The sequence below is a fragment of the Chionomys nivalis genome, unplaced genomic scaffold, assembly GCF_950005125.1.
Source record: "Chionomys nivalis unplaced genomic scaffold, mChiNiv1.1 scaffold_66, whole genome shotgun sequence".
NCBI lineage: Eukaryota > Metazoa > Chordata > Mammalia > Rodentia > Cricetidae > Chionomys > Chionomys nivalis.
In genome coordinates, this window is record NW_026646947.1 from 73,796 (window position 1) to 88,554 (window position 14,759).

The following is a 14,759-nucleotide window of genomic DNA, read 5'->3' on the forward strand; positions in this document are numbered from 1 at the left end:
GTAAGAAACGCACATGCGTTTCTTTGTAAAGACAAGCAGTTGTTTGCTACGTGTGAAAGCACTGTTAGAACTGAGATCAGTGTTGCTTTTCTCAGTACAAGCTTTACTTTGAAAGATAATCGCGTTCTTTTGAAAGTTTATTTCACGAAAGCTTTAGTAAGAAACGCACATGCGTTTCCTTCTAGAGAAAAGCAGTTGTTTGCTACGTGTGAAAGCACTGTTAGAACTGAGATCAGTGTTGCTTTTCTCAGTACAAGCTTTACTTTGAAAGAAAATCTCTTACTTTTGTAAGTTTATTAATTTCACGAAAGCTTTAGTAAGAAACGCACATGCATTTCTTTCTCGAGACAGGCAGTTGTTTTCTACGTGTGAAAGCACTGTTAGAACTGAGATCAGTGTTGCTTTTCTCAGTACAAGCTTTACTTTGAAAGAAAATCGCGTTCTTTTGAAAGTTTATTAATTTCACGATAGCTTTAGTATGAAACGCAAATGCATTTCTTTGTCAAGACAGGCAGTTGTTTGCTACGTGTGAAAGCACTGTTAGAACTGAGATCAGTGTTGCTTTTCTCAGTACAAGCTTTACTTTGAAAGAAAATCTCGTTCTTTTGAAAGTTTATTAATTTCTCGAAAGCTTTAGCAAGAAACGCACATGCGTTTCTTTCTAGAGACAAGCAGTTGCTTGCTACGTGTGAAAGCACTGTTAGAACTGAGATCAGTGTTGCTTTTCTCAGTACAAGCTTTACTTTGAAAGATAATCGCGTTCTTTTGAAAGTTTATTAATTTCACGAAAGCTTTAGTAAGAAACGCACATGCGTTTCTTTGTCAAGACAGGCAGTTGTTTGCTACGTGTGAAAGCACTGTTAGAACTGAGATCAGTGTTGCTTTTCTCAGTACAAGTTTTACTTTGAAAGAAAATCGCGTTCTTTTGAAAGTTTATTAATTTCACGAAAGCTTTAGTAAGAAACGCACATGCGTTTCTTTGTCAAGACAAGCAGTTGTTTAGTGTGCGGGAAAGCACTGTTAGAACTGAGTCAGTGTTGCTTTTCTCAGTACAAGCTTTACTTTGAAAGATAATCGCATTCTTTTAAAATTTATTAATTTCACGAAAGCTTTAGTAAGAAATGCACATGCGTTTTTTTGTCAAGACAAGCAGTTGTTTGCTACGTGTGTAAGCACTGTTAGAACTGAGATCAGTGTTGCTTTTCTCAGTACAAGCTTTACTTTGAAAGATAATCGCGTTCTTTTGAAAGTTTATTAATTTCACGAAAGCTTTAGTAAGAAACGAACATGCGTTTCCTTCTAGAGAAAAGCAGTTGTTTGCTACGTGTGAAAGCACTGTTATAACTGAGATCAGTGTTGCTTTTCTCAGTACAAGCTTTACTTTGAAAGAAAATCTCTTACTTTTGAAAGTTTATTAATTTCACGAAAGCTTTAGTAAGAAACGCACATGCGTTTCTTTCTCGAGACAGGCAGTTGTTTTCTACGTGTGAAAGCACTGTTAGAACTGAGATCAGTGTTGCTTTTCTCAGTACAAGCTTTACTTTGAAAGAAAATCGCGTTCTTTTGAAAGTTTATTAATTTCACGAAAGCTTTAGTAAGAAACGCACATGCATTTCTTTGTCAAGACAGGCAGTTGTTTGCTACGTGTGAAAGCACTGTTAGAACTGAGATCAGTGTTGCTTTTCACAGTACAAGCTTTACTTTGAAAGAAAATCTCGTTCTTTTGAAAGTTTATTAATTTCTCGAAAGCTTTAGCAAGAAACGCACATGCGTTTCTTTCTAGAGACAAGCAGTTGCTTGCTACGTGTGAAAGCACTGTTAGAACTGAGATCAGTGTTGCTTTTCTCAGTACAAGCTTTACTTTGAAAAAAAATCGTGTTCTTTTGAAAGTTTATTGATTTCACGAAAGCTTTAGTAAGAAACGCTCATGCGTTTCTTTGTAAAGACAAGCAGTTGTTTGCTACGTGTGAAAGCACTGTTAGAACTGAGATCAGTGTTGTTTTTCTCAGTACATGCTTTACTTTGAAAGAAAATCGCGTTCTTTTGAAAGTTTATTGATTTCACGAGAGCTTTAGTAAGAAACGCACATGCGTTTCTTTGTAAAGACAAGCAGTTGTTTGCTACGTGTGAAAGCACTGTTAGAACTGAGATCTGTGTTGCTTTTCTCAGTACAAGCTTTACTTTGAAAGAAAATCGCGTTCTTTAGAAAGTTTATTAATTTCACGAAAGTTTTAGTATGAAACGCTCATGCGTTTTTTTGTAAAGACAAGCAGTTGTTTGCTACGTGTGAAAGCACTGTTAGAACTGAGATCAGTGTTGATTTTCTCAGTACAAGCTTTACTTTGAAAGATAATCTTGTTTTTTTGAAAGTTTATTAATTTCACGAAAGCTTTAGTAAGAAAAGCACATGCGTTTCTTTCTAGAGACAAGCAGTTGTTTGCTACGTGTGAAAGCACTGTTAGAACTGAGATCAGTGTTGCTTTTCTCAGTACAAGCTTTACTTTGAAAGATAATCTCGATCTTTTGAAACTTTATTAATTCACGAAAGCTTTAGTAAGAAACGCACATGCGTTTCTTTGTAAAGACAAGCAGTTGTTTGCTACGTGTGAAAGCACTGTTAGAACTGAGATCAGTGTTGCATTTCTCCATACAAGCTTTACTTTGAAAGATAATCGCGTTCTTTTGAAAGTTTATTAATTTCACGAAAGCTTTAGTAAGAAACGCACATGCGTTTTTTGAAAAGACAAGCAGTTGTTTGCTATGCGTGAAAGCACTGTTAGAACTGAGATCAGTTTTGCTTTTCTCAGTACAAGCTTCACTTTGAAAGAAAAATGCGTTCTTTGAAAGTTTATTAATTTCAGGAAAGCTTTAGTAAGAAACGCACATGCGTTTCTTTGTCAAGACAGGCAGTTGTTTGCTACGTGTGAAAGCACTGTTAGAACAGATCAGTGTTGCTTTTCTCAGTACAAGCTTTACTTTGAAAGATAATCGCGTTCTTTTGAAAGTTTATTAATTTCACGAAAGCTTTAGTAAGAAACGAACATGCGTTTCCTTCTAGAGAAAAGCAGTTGTTTGCTACGTGTGAAAGCACTGTTATAACTGAGATCAGTGTTGCTTTTCTCAGTACAAGCTTTACTTTGAAAGAAAATCTCTTACTTTTGAAAGTTTATTAATTTCACGAAAGCTTTAGTAAGAAACGCACATGCGTTTCTTTCTCGAGACAGGCAGTTGTTTTCTACGTGTGAAAGCACTGTTAGAACTGAGATCAGTGTTGCTTTTCTCAGTACAAGCTTTACTTTGAAAGAAAATCGCGTTCTTTTGAAAGTTTATTAATTTCACGAAAGCTTTAGTAAGAAACGCACATGCATTTCTTTGTCAAGACAGGCAGTTGTTTGCTACGTGTGAAAGCACTGTTAGAACTGAGATCAGTGTTGCTTTTCACAGTACAAGCTTTACTTTGAAAGAAAATCTCGTTCTTTTGAAAGTTTATTAATTTCTCGAAAGCTTTAGCAAGAAACGCACATGCGTTTCTTTCTAGAGACAAGCAGTTGCTTGCTACGTGTGAAAGCACTGTTAGAACTGAGATCAGTGTTGCTTTTCTCAGTACAAGCTTTACTTTGAAAAAAAATCGTGTTCTTTTGAAAGTTTATTGATTTCACGAAAGCTTTAGTAAGAAACGCTCATGCGTTTCTTTGTAAAGACAAGCAGTTGTTTGCTACGTGTGAAAGCACTGTTAGAACTGAGATCAGTGTTGTTTTTCTCAGTACATGCTTTACTTTGAAAGAAAATCGCGTTCTTTTGAAAGTTTATTGATTTCACGAGAGCTTTAGTAAGAAACGCACATGCGTTTCTTTGTAAAGACAAGCAGTTGTTTGCTACGTGTGAAAGCACTGTTAGAACTGAGATCAGTGTTGCTTTCCTCCGTACAAGCTTTACTTTGAAAGATAATCGCGTTCTTTTGAAAGTTTATTAATTTCACGGAAGCTTTAGTAGGAAACGCACATGCGTTTCTTTGTAAAGACAAGCAGTTGTTTGCTACGTGTGAAAGCACTGTTAGAACTGAGATCAGTGTTGCTTTTCTCAGTACAAGCTTTACTTTGAAAGATAATCGCGTTCTTTTGAAAGTTTATTAATTTCACGAAAGCTTTAGTAAGAAACGCACATGCGTTTCTTTGTTAAGACAAGCAGTTGTTTAGTTTGCGGGAAAGCACTGTAAGAACGGAGTCAGTGTTGCTTTTCTCAGTACAAGCTTTACTTTGAAAGATAATCGCGTTCTTTGAAAGTTTATTAATTTCACGAAAGCTTTAGTAAGAAACGAACATGCGTGTCTTTGTCAAGACAAGCAGTTGTTTGCTACGTGTGAAAGCACTGTTAGAACTGAGATCTGTGTTGCTTTTCTCAGTACAAGCTTTACTTTGAAAGAAAATCGCGTTCTTTAGAAAGTTTATTAATTTCACGAAAGTTTTAGTATGAAACGCTCATGCGTTTTTTTGTAAAGACAAGCAGTTGTTTGCTACGTGTGAAAGCACTGTTAGAACTGAGATCAGTGTTGATTTTCTCAGTACAAGCTTTACTTTGAAAGATAATCTTGTTTTTTTGAAAGTTTATTAATTTCACGAAAGCTTTAGTAAGAAAAGCACATGCGTTTCTTTCTAGAGACAAGCAGTTGTTTGCTACGTGTGAAAGCACTGTTAGAACTGAGATCAGTGTTGCTTTTCTCAGTACAAGCTTTACTTTGAAAGATAATCTCGATCTTTTGAAACTTTATTAATTCACGAAAGCTTTAGTAAGAAACGCACATGCGTTTCTTTGTAAAGACAAGCAGTTGTTTGCTACGTGTGAAAGCACTGTTAGAACTGAGATCAGTGTTGCATTTCTCCATACAAGCTGTACTTTGAAAGATAATCGCGTTCTTTTGAAAGTTTATTAATTTCACGAAAGCTTTAGTAAGAAACGCACATGCGTTTCTTTGAAAAGACAAGCAGTTGTTTGCTATGCGTGAAAGCACTGTTAGAACTTAGATCAGTTTTGCTTTTCTCAGTACAAGCTTTACTTTGAAAGAAAAATGCGTTCTTTGAAAGTTTATTAATTTCAGGAAAGCTTTAGTAAGAAACGCACATGCGTTTCTTTGTCAAGACAGGCAGTTGTTTGCTACGTGTGAAAGCACTGTTAGAACAGATCAGTGTTGCTTTTCTCAGTACAAGCTTTACTTTGAAAGAAAATCGCGTTCTTTTGAAAGTTTATTAATTTCACGAAAGCTTTAGTAAGAAACGCACATGCGTTTCTTTGTCAAGACAAGCAGTTGTTTAGTGTGCGGGAAAGCACTGTTAGAACTGAGATCAGTGTTGCTTTTCTCAGTACAAGCTTTACTTTGAAAGATAATCGCGTTCTTTTGAAAGTTTATTTCACGAAAGCTTTAGTAAGAAACGCACATGCGTTTCCTTCTAGAGAAAAGCAGTTGTTTGCTACGTGTGAAAGCACTGTTAGAACTGAGATCAGTGTTGCTTTTCTCAGTACAAGCTTTACTTTGAAAGAAAATCTCTTACTTTTGTAAGTTTATTAATTTCACGAAAGCTTTAGTAAGAAACGCACATGCATTTCTTTCTCGAGACAGGCAGTTGTTTTCTACGTGTGAAAGCACTGTTAGAACTGAGATCAGTGTTGCTTTTCTCAGTACAAGCTTTACTTTGAAAGAAAATCGCGTTCTTTTGAAAGTTTATTAATTTCACGATAGCTTTAGTATGAAACGCAAATGCATTTCTTTGTCAAGACAGGCAGTTGTTTGCTACGTGTGAAAGCACTGTTAGAACTGAGATCAGTGTTGCTTTTCTCAGTACAAGCTTTACTTTGAAAGAAAATCTCGTTCTTTTGAAAGTTTATTAATTTCTCGAAAGCTTTAGCAAGAAACGCACATGCGTTTCTTTCTAGAGACAAGCAGTTGCTTGCTACGTGTGAAAGCACTGTTAGAACTGAGATCAGTGTTGCTTTTCTCAGTACAAGCTTTACTTTGAAAGATAATCGCGTTCTTTTGAAAGTTTATTAATTTCACGAAAGCTTTAGTAAGAAACGCACATGCGTTTCTTTGTCAAGACAGGCAGTTGTTTGCTACGTGTGAAAGCACTGTTAGAACTGAGATCAGTGTTGCTTTTCTCAGTACAAGTTTTACTTTGAAAGATAATCGCGTTCTTTTGAAAGTTTATTAATTTCACGAAAGCTTTAGTAAGAAACGCACATGCGTTTCTTTGTCAAGACAAGCAGTTGTTTAGTGTGCGGGAAAGCACTGTTAGAACTGAGTCAGTGTTGCTTTTCTCAGTACAAGCTTTACTTTGAAAGATAATCTTGTTTTTTTGAAAGTTTATTAATTTCACGAAAGCTTTAGTAAGAAAAGCACATGCGTTTCTTTCTAGAGACAAGCAGTTGTTTGCTACGTGTGAAAGCACTGTTAGAACTGAGATCAGTGTTGCTTTTCTCAGTACAAGCTTTACTTTGAAAGATAATCTCGATCTTTTGAAACTTTATTAATTCACGAAAGCTTTAGTAAGAAACGCACATGCGTTTCTTTGTAAAGACAAGCAGTTGTTTGCTACGTGTGAAAGCACTGTTAGAACTGAGATCAGTGTTGCATTTCTCCATACAAGCTTTACTTTGAAAGATAATCGCGTTCTTTTGAAAGTTTATTAATTTCACGAAAGCTTTAGTAAGAAACGCACATGCGTTTTTTGAAAAGACAAGCAGTTGTTTGCTATGCGTGAAAGCACTGTTAGAACTGAGATCAGTTTTGCTTTTCTCAGTACAAGCTTCACTTTGAAAGAAAAATGCGTTCTTTGAAAGTTTATTAATTTCAGGAAAGCTTTAGTAAGAAACGCACATGCGTTTCTTTGTCAAGACAGGCAGTTGTTTGCTACGTGTGAAAGCACTGTTAGAACAGATCAGTGTTGCTTTTCTCAGTACAAGCTTTACTTTGAAAGATAATCGCGTTCTTTTGAAAGTTTATTAATTTCACGAAAGCTTTAGTAAGAAACGAACATGCGTTTCCTTCTAGAGAAAAGCAGTTGTTTGCTACGTGTGAAAGCACTGTTATAACTGAGATCAGTGTTGCTTTTCTCAGTACAAGCTTTACTTTGAAAGAAAATCTCTTACTTTTGAAAGTTTATTAATTTCACGAAAGCTTTAGTAAGAAACGCACATGCGTTTCTTTCTCGAGACAGGCAGTTGTTTTCTACGTGTGAAAGCACTGTTAGAACTGAGATCAGTGTTGCTTTTCTCAGTACAAGCTTTACTTTGAAAGAAAATCGCGTTCTTTTGAAAGTTTATTAATTTCACGAAAGCTTTAGTAAGAAACGCACATGCATTTCTTTGTCAAGACAGGCAGTTGTTTGCTACGTGTGAAAGCACTGTTAGAACTGAGATCAGTGTTGCTTTTCACAGTACAAGCTTTACTTTGAAAGAAAATCTCGTTCTTTTGAAAGTTTATTAATTTCTCGAAAGCTTTAGCAAGAAACGCACATGCGTTTCTTTCTAGAGACAAGCAGTTGCTTGCTACGTGTGAAAGCACTGTTAGAACTGAGATCAGTGTTGCTTTTCTCAGTACAAGCTTTACTTTGAAAAAAAATCGTGTTCTTTTGAAAGTTTATTGATTTCACGAAAGCTTTAGTAAGAAACGCTCATGCGTTTCTTTGTAAAGACAAGCAGTTGTTTGCTACGTGTGAAAGCACTGTTAGAACTGAGATCAGTGTTGTTTTTCTCAGTACATGCTTTACTTTGAAAGAAAATCGCGTTCTTTTGAAAGTTTATTGATTTCACGAGAGCTTTAGTAAGAAACGCACATGCGTTTCTTTGTAAAGACAAGCAGTTGTTTGCTACGTGTGAAAGCACTGTTAGAACTGAGATCAGTGTTGCTTTCCTCCGTACAAGCTTTACTTTGAAAGATAATCGCGTTCTTTTGAAAGTTTATTAATTTCACGGAAGCTTTAGTAGGAAACGCACATGCGTTTCTTTGTAAAGACAAGCAGTTGTTTGCTACGTGTGAAAGCACTGTTAGAACTGAGATCAGTGTTGCTTTTCTCAGTACAAGCTTTACTTTGAAAGATAATCGCGTTCTTTTGAAAGTTTATTAATTTCACGAAAGCTTTAGTAAGAAACGCACATGCGTTTCTTTGTTAAGACAAGCAGTTGTTTAGTTTGCGGGAAAGCACTGTAAGAACGGAGTCAGTGTTGCTTTTCTCAGTACAAGCTTTACTTTGAAAGATAATCGCGTTCTTTGAAAGTTTATTAATTTCACGAAAGCTTTAGTAAGAAACGAACATGCGTGTCTTTGTCAAGACAAGCAGTTGTTTGCTACGTGTGAAAGCACTGTTAGAACTGAGATCTGTGTTGCTTTTCTCAGTACAAGCTTTACTTTGAAAGAAAATCGCGTTCTTTAGAAAGTTTATTAATTTCACGAAAGTTTTAGTATGAAACGCTCATGCGTTTTTTTGTAAAGACAAGCAGTTGTTTGCTACGTGTGAAAGCACTGTTAGAACTGAGATCAGTGTTGATTTTCTCAGTACAAGCTTTACTTTGAAAGATAATCTTGTTTTTTTGAAAGTTTATTAATTTCACGAAAGCTTTAGTAAGAAAAGCACATGCGTTTCTTTCTAGAGACAAGCAGTTGTTTGCTACGTGTGAAAGCACTGTTAGAACTGAGATCAGTGTTGCTTTTCTCAGTACAAGCTTTACTTTGAAAGATAATCTCGATCTTTTGAAACTTTATTAATTCACGAAAGCTTTAGTAAGAAACGCACATGCGTTTCTTTGTAAAGACAAGCAGTTGTTTGCTACGTGTGAAAGCACTGTTAGAACTGAGATCAGTGTTGCATTTCTCCATACAAGCTGTACTTTGAAAGATAATCGCGTTCTTTTGAAAGTTTATTAATTTCACGAAAGCTTTAGTAAGAAACGCACATGCGTTTCTTTGAAAAGACAAGCAGTTGTTTGCTATGCGTGAAAGCACTGTTAGAACTTAGATCAGTTTTGCTTTTCTCAGTACAAGCTTTACTTTGAAAGAAAAATGCGTTCTTTGAAAGTTTATTAATTTCAGGAAAGCTTTAGTAAGAAACGCACATGCGTTTCTTTGTCAAGACAGGCAGTTGTTTGCTACGTGTGAAAGCACTGTTAGAACAGATCAGTGTTGCTTTTCTCAGTACAAGCTTTACTTTGAAAGAAAATCGCGTTCTTTTGAAAGTTTATTAATTTCACGAAAGCTTTAGTAAGAAACGCACATGCGTTTCTTTGTCAAGACAAGCAGTTGTTTAGTGTGCGGGAAAGCACTGTTAGAACTGAGATCAGTGTTGCTTTTCTCAGTACAAGCTTTACTTTGAAAGATAATCGCGTTCTTTTGAAAGTTTATTTCACGAAAGCTTTAGTAAGAAACGCACATGCGTTTCCTTCTAGAGAAAAGCAGTTGTTTGCTACGTGTGAAAGCACTGTTAGAACTGAGATCAGTGTTGCTTTTCTCAGTACAAGCTTTACTTTGAAAGAAAATCTCTTACTTTTGTAAGTTTATTAATTTCACGAAAGCTTTAGTAAGAAACGCACATGCATTTCTTTCTCGAGACAGGCAGTTGTTTTCTACGTGTGAAAGCACTGTTAGAACTGAGATCAGTGTTGCTTTTCTCAGTACAAGCTTTACTTTGAAAGAAAATCGCGTTCTTTTGAAAGTTTATTAATTTCACGATAGCTTTAGTATGAAACGCAAATGCATTTCTTTGTCAAGACAGGCAGTTGTTTGCTACGTGTGAAAGCACTGTTAGAACTGAGATCAGTGTTGCTTTTCTCAGTACAAGCTTTACTTTGAAAGAAAATCTCGTTCTTTTGAAAGTTTATTAATTTCTCGAAAGCTTTAGCAAGAAACGCACATGCGTTTCTTTCTAGAGACAAGCAGTTGCTTGCTACGTGTGAAAGCACTGTTAGAACTGAGATCAGTGTTGCTTTTCTCAGTACAAGCTTTACTTTGAAAGATAATCGCGTTCTTTTGAAAGTTTATTAATTTCACGAAAGCTTTAGTAAGAAACGCACATGCGTTTCTTTGTCAAGACAGGCAGTTGTTTGCTACGTGTGAAAGCACTGTTAGAACTGAGATCAGTGTTGCTTTTCTCAGTACAAGTTTTACTTTGAAAGATAATCGCGTTCTTTTGAAAGTTTATTAATTTCACGAAAGCTTTAGTAAGAAACGCACATGCGTTTCTTTGTCAAGACAAGCAGTTGTTTAGTGTGCGGGAAAGCACTGTTAGAACTGAGTCAGTGTTGCTTTTCTCAGTACAAGCTTTACTTTGAAAGATAATCGCATTCTTTTAAAATTTATTAATTTCACGAAAGCTTTAGTAAGAAATGCACATGCGTTTTTTTGTCAAGACAAGCAGTTGTTTGCTACATGTGTAAGCACTGTTAGAACTGAGATCAGTGTTGCTTTTCTCAGTACAAGCTTTACTTTGAAAGATAATCGCGTTCTTTTGAAAGTTTATTAATTTCACGAAAGCTTTAGTAAGAAACGAACATGCGTTTCCTTCTAGAGAAAAGCAGTTGTTTGCTACGTGTGAAAGCACTGTTATAACTGAGATCAGTGTTGCTTTTCTCAGTACAAGCTTTACTTTGAAAGAAAATCTCTTACTTTTGAAAGTTTATTAATTTCACGAAAGCTTTAGTAAGAAACGCACATGCGTTTCTTTCTCGAGACAGGCAGTTGTTTTCTACGTGTGAAAGCACTGTTAGAACTGAGATCAGTGTTGCTTTTCTCAGTACAAGCTTTACTTTGAAAGAAAATCGCGTTCTTTTGAAAGTTTATTAATTTCACGAAAGCTTTAGTAAGAAACGCACATGCATTTCTTTGTCAAGACAGGCAGTTGTTTGCTACGTGTGAAAGCACTGTTAGAACTGAGATCAGTGTTGCTTTTCACAGTACAAGCTTTACTTTGAAAGAAAATCTCGTTCTTTTGAAAGTTTATTAATTTCTCGAAAGCTTTAGCAAGAAACGCACATGCGTTTCTTTCTAGAGACAAGCAGTTGCTTGCTACGTGTGAAAGCACTGTTAGAACTGAGATCAGTGTTGCTTTTCTCAGTACAAGCTTTACTTTGAAAGATAATCGCGTTCTTTTGAATGTTTATTAATTTCACGAAAGCTTTAGTAGGAAATGCACATGTGTTTCTTTGTAAAGACAAGCAGTTGTTTGCTACGTGTGAAAGCACTGTTAGAACTGAGATCAGTGTTGCTTTTCTCAGTACAAGCTTTACTTTGAAAAAAAATCGTGTTCTTTTGAAAGTTTATTGATTTCACGAAAGCTTTAGTAAGAAACGCTCATGCGTTTCTTTGTAAAGACAAGCAGTTGTTTGCTACGTGTGAAAGCACTGTTAGAACTGAGATCAGTGTTGCTTTTCTCAGTACAAGCTTTACTTTGAAAGATAATCTCGATCTTTTGAAACTTTATTAATTCACGAAAGCTTTAGTAAGAAACGCACATGCGTTTCTTTGTAAAGACAAGCAGTTGTTTGCTACGTGTGAAAGCACTGTTAGAACTGAGATCAGTGTTGCATTTCTCCATACAAGCTTTACTTTGAAAGATAATCGCGTTCTTTTGAAAGTTTATTAATTTCACGAAAGCTTTAGTAAGAAACGCACATGCGTTTCTTTGAAAAGACAAGCAGTTGTTTGCTATGCGTGAAAGCACTGTTAGAACTGAGATCAGTTTTGCTTTTCTCAGTACAAGCTTTACTTTGAAAGAAAAATGCGTTCTTTGAAAGTTATTAATTTCAGGAAAGCTTTAGTAAGAAACGCACATGCGTTTCTTTGTCAAGACAGGCAGTTGTTTGCTACGTGTGAAAGCACTGTTAGAACAGATCAGTGTTGCTTTTCTCAGTACAAGCTTTACTTTGAAAGAAAATCGCGTTCTTTTGAAAGTTTATTGATTTCACGAAAGCTTTAGTAAGAAACGCACATGCGTTTCTTTGTAAAGACAAGCAGTTGTTTGCTACGTGTGAAAGCACTGTTAGAACTGAGATCAGTGTTGCTTTTCTCAGTACAAGCTTTACTTTGAAAGATAATCGCGTTCTTTTGAAAGTTTATTTCACGAAAGCTTTAGTAAGAAACGCACATGCGTTTCCTTCTAGAGAAAAGCAGTTGTTTGCTACGTGTGAAAGCACTGTTAGAACTGAGATCAGTGTTGCTTTTCTCAGTACAAGCTTTACTTTGAAAGAAAATCTCTTACTTTTGTAAGTTTATTAATTTCACGAAAGCTTTAGTAAGAAACGCACATGCATTTCTTTCTCGAGACAGGCAGTTGTTTTCTACGTGTGAAAGCACTGTTAGAACTGAGATCAGTGTTGCTTTTCTCAGTACAAGCTTTACTTTGAAAGAAAATCGCGTTCTTTTGAAAGTTTATTAATTTCACGATAGCTTTAGTATGAAACGCAAATGCATTTCTTTGTCAAGACAGGCAGTTGTTTGCTACGTGTGAAAGCACTGTTAGAACTGAGATCAGTGTTGCTTTTCTCAGTACAAGCTTTACTTTGAAAGAAAATCTCGTTCTTTTGAAAGTTTATTAATTTCTCGAAAGCTTTAGCAAGAAACGCACATGCGTTTCTTTCTAGAGACAAGCAGTTGCTTGCTACGTGTGAAAGCACTGTTAGAACTGAGATCAGTGTTGCTTTTCTCAGTACAAGCTTTACTTTGAAAGATAATCGCGTTCTTTTGAAAGTTTATTAATTTCACGAAAGCTTTAGTAAGAAACGCACATGCGTTTCTTTGTCAAGACAGGCAGTTGTTTGCTACGTGTGAAAGCACTGTTAGAACTGAGATCAGTGTTGCTTTTCTCAGTACAAGCTTTACTTTGAAAGATAATCGCGTTCTTTTGAATGTTTATTAATTTCACGAAAGCTTTAGTAGGAAATGCACATGCGTTTCTTTGTAAAGACAAGCAGTTGTTTGCTACGTGTGAAAGCACTGTTAGAACTGAGATCAGTGTTGCTTTTCTCAGTACAAGCTTTACTTTGAAAAAAAATCGCGTTCTTTTGAAAGTTTATTGATTTCACGAAAGCTTTAGTAAGAAACGCACATGCGTTTCTTTGTAAAGACAAGCAGTTGTTTGCTACGTGTGAAAGCACTGTTAGAACTGAGATCAGTGTTGTTTTTCTCAGTACATGCTTTACTTTGAAAGAAAATCGCGTTCTTTTGAAAGTTTATTAATTTCACGAAAGCTTTAGTAAGAAACGCACATGCGTTTCTTTCTAGAAAAAAGCAGTTGTTTGCTACGTGTGAAAGCACTGTTAGAACTGAGATCAGTGTTGTTTTTCTCAGTACAAGCTCTACTTTGAAAGAAAATCTCGTTCTTTTGAAAGTTTATTAATTTCTCGAAAGCTTTAGTAAGAAACGCACATGCGTTTCTTTCTAGAGACAAGCAGTTGTTTCCTACGTGTGAAAGCACTGTTAGAACTGAGATCAGTGTTGCTTTTCTCAGTACAAGCTTTACTTTGAAAGATAATCTCGTTCTTTTGAAAGTTTATTAATTTCACGAAAGCTTTAGTAAGAAACGCACATGCGTTTCCTTCTAGAGAAAAGCAGTTGTTTGCTACGTGTGAAAGCACTGTTAGAACTGAGATCAGTGTTGCTTTTCTCAGTACAAGCTTTACTTTGAAAGAAAATCTCGTTCTTTTGAAAGTTTATTAATTTCTCGAAAGCTTTAGTAAGAAACGCACATGCGTTTATTTCTAGAGACAAGCAGTTGCTTGCTACGTGTGAAAGCACTGTTAGAACTGAGATCAGTGTTGCTTTTCTCAGTACAAGCTTTACTTTGAAAAAAAATCGCGTTCTTTTGAAAGTTTATTAATTTCACGAAAGCTTTAGTAAGAAACGCACATGCGTTTCTTTCTAGAGACAAGCAGTTGTTTGCTACGTGTGAAAGCACTGTTAGAACTGAGATCAGTGTTGCTTTTCTCAGTACAAGCTTTACTTTGAAAGATAATCGCGTTCTTTTGAAAGTTTATTAATTTCTCGAAAGCTTTAGTAAGAAACGCACATGCGTTTCTTTGTAAAGTAAAGCAGTTGTTTGATAGGTGTGAAAGCACTGTTAGAACTGAGATCAGTGTTGCTTTTCTCAGTACAGGCTTTACTTTGAAAGAAAATCGCGTTCTTTTGAAAGTTTATTAATTTCACGAAAGCTTTAGTAAGAAACGCACATGCGTTTCTTTCTAGAAAAAAGCAGTTGTTTGCTACGTGTGAAAGCACTGTTAGAACTGAGATCAGTGTTGTTTTTCTCAGTACAAGCTCTACTTTGAAAGAAAATCTCGTTCTTTTGAAAGTTTATTAATTTCTCGAAAGCTTTAGTAAGAAACGCACATGCGTTTCTTTCTAGAGACAAGCAGTTGTTTCCTACGTGTGAAAGCACTGTTAGAACTGAGATCAGTGTTGCTTTTCTCAGTACAAGCTTTACTTTGAAAGATAATCTCGTTCTTTTGAAAGTTTATTAATTTCACGAAAGCTTTAGTAAGAAACGCACATGCGTTTCTTTGTAAAGACAAGCAGTTGTTTGCTACGTGTGAAAGCACTGTTAGAACTGAGATCAGTGTTGCTTTTCTCAGTACAAGCTTTACTTTGAAAGAAAATCGCGTTCTTTTGAAAGTTTATTAAGTTCACGAAAGCTTTAGTCAGAAACGCACATGCGTTTCTTTGTCAAGACAAGTAGTTGTTTGCTACGTGTGAAAGCACTGTTGACACTGAGATCAGTGTTGCT